This window comes from Pezoporus wallicus, unplaced genomic scaffold, assembly GCF_028554395.1.
Source record: "Pezoporus wallicus isolate ANWC-B61680 ecotype Strahan unplaced genomic scaffold, APGP_CSIRO_Pwel_v1 scaffold_11491, whole genome shotgun sequence".
NCBI lineage: Eukaryota > Metazoa > Chordata > Aves > Psittaciformes > Psittacidae > Pezoporus > Pezoporus wallicus.
The window spans coordinates 34,403-41,710 of NW_026642649.1; the positions used below are offsets into that span (position 1 = coordinate 34,403).

The window sequence follows — 7,308 nt, forward strand, 5'->3', positions numbered from 1 at the left end:
TTTTAGGACTAAAAACCTGGTAAAAGCAGTTTGACATGAATTTAGGTTCCAGGAAACGTTTTATGAATATCCATTTTGAAGTATCACAATGTATTGCACCAACAGGCCATTTGGTATTTTAACATGCAAGAAATTATGTCATTATTCTTAATACTTATCCAGCTTGACATACCTTCACAAATCCACAGGAATCTTTTTGCATGCTTGTATTGTGTGTGACACCCCTTTAGTGCAGACGAAAAATTATGGCAAATCACTTTTAAGAATGCCAAAACCATATTAATTTTTTACAAATAAAGGAATTCATTAAAATGCTATGAAAGATCTTCTGACTCTTGAAGTGTCTAAAATAGGCACATGATTTGAGAATTGAGGCTTCTTATTCAGCCATTAGACTATCCAACGGAAAATAGAGAGCATATAAGATCCTACAACTCTAGGTTCTTAACTGAGCTTGGCACAGAAGATAGGTTGTATTATTAATCTACCCTGATACCCATTTATCAAGTTGGAATAGAGCAAAATCTCCATTTATTGCCAGTAAAATATTTTCAAGTGGAATCATAGCAGTTACAAAGCTGGGTTGCAACTAATGCATCCAGGCTCTTTTGCTATTTATTCTAAGAGTTGAGGTCATGTGAAATTACTGACCTGTATGTGGGATGACAACCATAAAGAACTTGAGAATCTATATGCTCAGACACATCAGTTTTCTCCAAGACTTTAACAAACTCTGCCTTACTATGAAATGATGACAAGGATTCCCATATTCCTTCTTCAGAACAAACAGCTTTGAGAAAATCCTCATTGCAGCCACTGCCAGGATTTTCTCTTCTAAATCACAGAATTTACATTTCATTTAATGATCTGGAAAACTTGTTGTACAAGGAGGAAGGAGTGGGTTTGTGCTCCCTTCGGTTGTATACATGAAGCCAGAGAGGTTTATTTCTTAAGGAAACTAAGGGAAAGGTCATGTTCACATGGGTTTTCTCGCTCTGGAAGTGTATATCATCTCTTCAGCACTAGAAATACTGCTGATTCTCAACAATTCATAATTGATTTCCATGAGGAAAAAACTCTGGAAGTCTTCTTGTTGCCATATAAGCAACACTGATGAATGGGTTTGGCTACAGGTCTTTCAACAAGAGGTAGACTATTTGTCAGTCATGATATTTGTGTAAGCAAACAAGCAGAAATGTGTATATATTTAAATGTCATAATGGACATCTCAGTTGTTTGTCAGGACTAACTGTTGTTTTGTTGCTGATGTTTTCTATAGGTACCAGTTGATCCTCCCTGTAACCTTTGAGCCCAGTGACCAACTTCCATCAAACTTGACAAGAGACAGCAATCTCAGCTATTACAACACTGAAGGTTTCAAGATCTAAGGGGCTATCGAGAGAGACCTTACAAGCGTATCTGCTGACAAGAAAGCTAATAAGCTTTCTCCTTTGTAGCCATAAGGGAATTCAAATGGAGCAGGCTGAGAGGGAAATACAGAACACCCAGTTTCACTTGCAAATTGCCTGTAGTGACAGTTGAAGGACCCACTAGTCTGCAGTGGGTGGCTGGTGGATGAAGTGCAACAGGGATGTGGTTTTCTTATGAATTCAGGCAGGCTCTGCAGTTTCAGCTGTTGACTTCTGGAATAAAGTCTTGCAAGACTAATATTTTGTTTCCAACAGGGGCGTGAAGATGGTTTTACGGACAAATGCTGAAAACACTTATAACTGGATGTTATAAGTGTTTTCTTATGCATATTAGCACTTATAACTGCAATGTTACTAGCAGTGGTCATCGAGGTGTGACACTTGTCTAAGGAACAACTTCTTGAAATGGGTAAATGAAAATGTGATTCATCTGCAGCTATTTTTGCCCTGATGATAGCTTCAAGACTGAAGAGGAGTAGCAGCTACCTACATATTTTCTCTCTTCTATGTGAGGTGCTTCAAAAGAGACATAACAGGCGAGAGAATGTCTTGGTATCTTACTGTTTCAAGGAAAATCAATCAGTGAATATGCTGGTTAAAGAGCTGGAGGGATAGAAAACTTTGAGATGAGCAGTGGCTTTCTGAGATAGGACTTGAATGGACCCTTCTTTATCCTGTAAAACTGCAGCCTGAAGGAGCTAGACTGCAATGTTACACAGTCTCAGGTCAGACCTCTGATCTGATCTCGAACATGGACTCTGGTTGCATAGAATGGCTTTTTGCTTACAGATTCAGCACAGAGTTTTATTTGGAATTCTTTTTTGTGTGTTTGCTCTGAATTCTCCCTAAGCACAGGTTCAAATCAGACCTATTTTTTCAATATTTTCTCATCCATTTTAAACATAACTAGAATTATCCAAAACGTTAAAATGTCTATAAATGGTTTTGTTGTGGAGTGCTAAAGAAGCATAATTTCAAATACTGAATTTAAAACAAATTGCTAAAATGGCCATGGGAAATCTAGCAAAATCAGGTACCACAGAATCATAGAATGGATACGGTTGGAAAGGACCTTAAGCTCATCTAGTTCCAACCCCCTGCCATGGGCAGGGACGCCTCACACTAGAGCTCAGTCCAACCTGGCCTTGAACACTGCCAAGGATGGAGCATTTACCATCATTATTATTTTTTTTATAAGAGCACCTGTCTTTATTTCCATTTAGCAAGTGGAACTATTTCCATTTAGCAAAGTCTCTGTCTTTTTAATTGTCATTCAAAGACACTTTCATGAAAAATTGGAGAGAAATCAGCATTGTTACAAAGGAAGATCTCATTTCCAGGGCAGTGAATTAAAGAAAATCTACTAATATAGTTGACTTTTAAGTTTCAAAAAGCCTTTGACCTTACTGCCCACAAGTGACTACTGAGGAGGTCTATGCCTTGATCCAGCTTCTGCTTTCATCTGTAGCATTCTTTATTCATGTGATGTCCCATTGACTTTAAGGGACCTTAACGGAAAAGTCCACAGGGAAAAAGTCACAGTTCCGACACTGATAGGATATTATATGATAAAGTGATACTGAGACCTCAAATAGTATTCCTCACAGTAAATGTTTCCTTGTTTTCTTGCTTGACTTCCTTTTGAGATTATAAGATCTTTGGAGTACAGACGATTCTCCACAGTGCCTAGCTGGAGACTGAGAAATTAGCCCCTTGTGCTTTACAGACATGCATGACAGGAGGTAGGTGCTTAACTGATGCACAATCAGGGCTTATTTGTGCATTACAGCCTGGGACAGACAGCACTGTTCCACAGTTCTGGGCCCTGTAGCCATATAAATAAGTCCTAAAGGTTCCCTCATAACTTGAGAATAAAGCAAGAATTAATTAAATGAGGAGGAAAAAGTCAAAACCAGTGCTCTTTTTGCAATAGCATATAATTAGTCCACGGAACTTGCTACTGCCAAGCCAGAGTGCTGGGGTCGGTGTCAGGAAGGATCTGGTTACAGAAGGGCACAGCTCACAGGGTGAACGGAGTAATTTCTCCCCCATCTAAGAACTGCCCAAATGCAGACTGAAAAGGTGCCTGTTTCCGTCTCTAGAATATGTTATGGCATTGCCCGATGGACTCATCTGGATCAATGGCAATGTAAAATCCACTGTCATTGGAATATCACTCCTTCCTATGGTCCATTTTTTGTCTCTGACTGTGTTCAGGATTAAAAATTTAGGAAAGAAAACAAGCAACTTGATGGTAGCCAGAGATTTTTATGCTCAAAGGAAGAGTTCTTCTGAAACCTGAGAGGTGGCTGATTTCCATTACAAGGGCTCTGTCAGGTATTTTAAAATGACAAAGTGTGTGAAGTCTGTGCCAGCATCTCTCACGTCAGCTCAAGACAACTGTCGTGGTTTAAACCCAGTCAGGTAATTCGTTCGCTCACTTCCCCCCCTTTCTTGCCCTCCCCCTGCTCTCGGAGGGACGGAGAGGAGAATCAAAAGAATGCAACTCCCACGGGTTGAGATAAGAACAGTTTAGTAACCAAGGTATAACACAAATCACTACTGCTACTACCAATAATAACAATGATAATAGAAATAACAAGGGAAGAGAATACAACACCTCACCACCAACCAACTGATAACTCGGCCCCCCAGTCCCCGACCAAGCACCGACCCATACCTCCTCCAACCCTGCCGTCTCCCAGCCCTTCCGGCTAACTCCCAGTTACATCCTGGGCATGACGTGCTGTGGTATGGAATACCTCTTTGGTCAGTTTGGGTCAGGTGTCCTGTCTCTGCTTCCTCCCGGCTTCCCCTCCTCCCTGGCAGAGCATGAGGCTCACAAAGTCCTTGGCCAAACCAAAACATCTCTATCAGCTCTGTTCCTGAGCTGAAAGTCAAAACACTGCACTGCACCAGCTACCAAGGAGGAGAAACATGACTGCTACTGCTGAACCCAGGACAACAACACAGGCAGAAACTGGAATACAGGCACCTCCTGCATATACTCAGATAACTAGCACCGGTGCAGTAAGCGTGACATGGTCCAGATACCTCAGATTTATAGTCACTTGAAGTGCAGTCGAGCTGTGTGGACGCTGGCCAGCTGTCAGGACAGCTATAATTTGAGCTGCACTCTTGCCCATCCAGTCAGGTTGCTAGCTGTCCAGAAGTCCCAGCCGTGAGGCCAAATTCCTGGGTTTCTGTTTGAATAAAATTTAGGGGGCGAGGGCAAGAAAGGGCACGCATGGAAAGAATTAAGATACGTAAGTGAATACCCAGCTTTTTATTACAGAAAGGATTGCTCTTCCACTAACCACTACAGTGCTGTTTGTCTCTGGGTGCCTTGCCAGCTCCTGGGACTTGGTGTGAGGAAATGGGTTATTACTACTTATAACAGAAATGACCAAATGCTTGCTAACTATTAGCCAGTCCATAGGAGAAAAAAGCATCACTCTTCAGAAGAATTTATGATTTTTGAGGTTCCAGTCCTACAGGTTTGCAAACATCACTGCACGTGACTAGAGACTGACAGATTCTAACTAACAACATTACACATGAGCAATTCCAGGAAACTCATGTGTCCACTCATGTGCGTAAGTATTTACAGAAACAGGATCCAGTTGTTCTGGAAATCCATATATCTTGTATGTTTATAATTTGCTCTGTCTGAGCCATAGTCTCATGTCCATTGTGATGCCACTCGTTTATTTTTCAGTGCAAACAAGCTGGTTCAAGTTTTGCTTTCAAATATTTTGTTTCCAGATGCTTCTTTCTGCTTGTTTGTCTCCTTAGGTGTCATCCTGACATCTGTACTCTGGAAAATACAAGCTTCTCAGCCTGAAATGCTATTCTTTTAGCTTTAAGATTTTATAGTACCATATTTATCTCTGTCCATTACATATCACATTTTTATTCAAAGAAAGTTTTTTACAAGTTCTTGAATATCCTAAGGAGGACGTTGAGTCTCAGCTTAAAGTCTCAAATGTTTGTTTCTCATATGCATAGAGCTTTGCACTGTGTTCTGAGAATCTATAGTAACAGCTAAGTTACAATAGCAAGATACAATAAACTAACCCAGGAGGAGTATTTTGCATGTGGTTCTTGATGCCTTGTCTTTTGATTGTGCAAAGGGTGATTTCAGCTGATGGGTTATGCAAGCAATAGGGATTAAACATAGTTAAAATTTAATTCAAGCCATGCTGAAGTGGTGGCAGGAGGAAGAAAGGTCTCGTTTCCTCATAGTGATGCTTCAAAGAGAAGTCTTAGTCATGTCAGTCTGGATGCTCCAGTTCCGGCAAGGGTAGGCATCTCTGTGTGTCTATAATCAGCCTTCTGCCTGCAGAGGGTTTCACAGCAGTACTGCAGATTATGTGGCTCCTCCTGAACCTCAGGAGGATTGTGGGACTTCATTCACCAGTTGTGAAAACCATGTTCTATAAACTGTCATGAGGCTTACTGTGCTCTGGTCAGTCTTAATCCCTGCAGCCATTTCCTAGCAACGTAAGACTGCTTTTATATTTACACATAGTCTGTTGTCTCACCATGTTTTTGTGAGTGCCTTTTGGACTGCTCAGCCAGCTACTTATGCACTGAGTATGCCAGGTATTTTTTTCAGTGTGCCAACACAGACACTGTTCCTGCTGAGCCTTGTATGATTATTAACCAACACTTCATTTTCCCTTAAGGATTACAAAAGCCTTTTGGTAAAAGGGGGCTTCTTGAGCTTCTTGACATCCATGCAGGATGTAGGTGTACTGTAAAACAAACTGTCTTTAAAAGCAGTATTTCATCCACTTGTATTCCATGTTTGCATCGTTCATTATAGTTGTATGATCTTGAGATGTTCTTTATTACCTTGTTTTAATGAGAGTCTGTGGGAAAACATGGACCTCCTGCAAGATTCCATGGTCTCAGGAGATGCAAGCCCTCAAGTCACGTAACACACAGGGTATTGCACGTCAGGCTCCATGTTCAAACACCTGCATCATCGCACAACCTACAAGAAGCTCTTAAACACAGTTAACTGTAATTCCTGAATCAAAGACTCCCATTCCCTTATTTTGTTCCATCAACATTGTGCTGGTGCCCAGAGTGTTTCTCTGACTCCCACTAAGTGATGAATATTCAGCAAACACCAACCTGAGGTCTCAAAAGGGGAACAGGACAGCCACAGACATCAGGGAGTCCTGTCTCATTCTTCAGTGGAAATGTCTTGTGATTATGGTTTTTTCTTATCCCTACCCGCCAGTGGAGATGTGGAAATAGAGCCCTTGTCTGACAACTGCAAGATGTGATGCCATCTCATGCTTGGGGAAAATATATGGCACATGCTTAGCAGTGCTTATACACCAGCTACCTAACCACATGTCAAAGCGATGAGTAATACGGAGAGTCAGCAAGTTACTAATCAGCTATTAATTGTGTGCTTCAGTAATTAGCAGCTGCTGAAAACCGGTTTTCCACGGGCCACAATTTTAGGATGGAAATGGCCAGTTAAGTGACAAGCACATAAACATGCTGTGGTTAACCTTGTCAGTCAGTAGGTGGCTGTATTGTTTTTAGCCATCTTCAGGGAACAAAACTGCATTTTCATGGCCAGGAAAGAGAGCGTCCTTCCCCAGGATGTGAGGAGCCTCTGATAGTGCTTGTAGACTTTCTCACAGTGTTGTTTTTAAATGGTTCAATGTGCACACAATATTGTGCCTTTCTTTTTTTTTTAAGTAATTATTTGTTAATTGCACAAAATCTGTTTAACACTCTGGTTGAGCAGTCGTTCTGTTGCTGTTTTATACAGCTTAGTGTCTGCTCTCAACATCACCTTGATTTCACCACAACAGGCTGTGAAATCACAAATAAGCCTCCATAGTAGGAAGTG

General features: G+C 41.1%; 1 long non-coding RNA gene across 1 annotated transcript; it reads left to right on the forward strand.

Annotated features, from left to right (window-relative positions):
* Positions 1 to 2,496: 2,496 nt before the first annotated feature.
* Positions 2,497 to 5,523, forward strand: LOC130611042 (uncharacterized). Its single transcript, XR_008975143.1, has 2 exons — positions 2,497 to 3,835; positions 4,404 to 5,523. It is a non-coding gene; the product is annotated as an uncharacterized LOC130611042 (long non-coding RNA).
* The last annotated feature ends 1,785 nt before the right edge of the window (positions 5,524 to 7,308 follow it).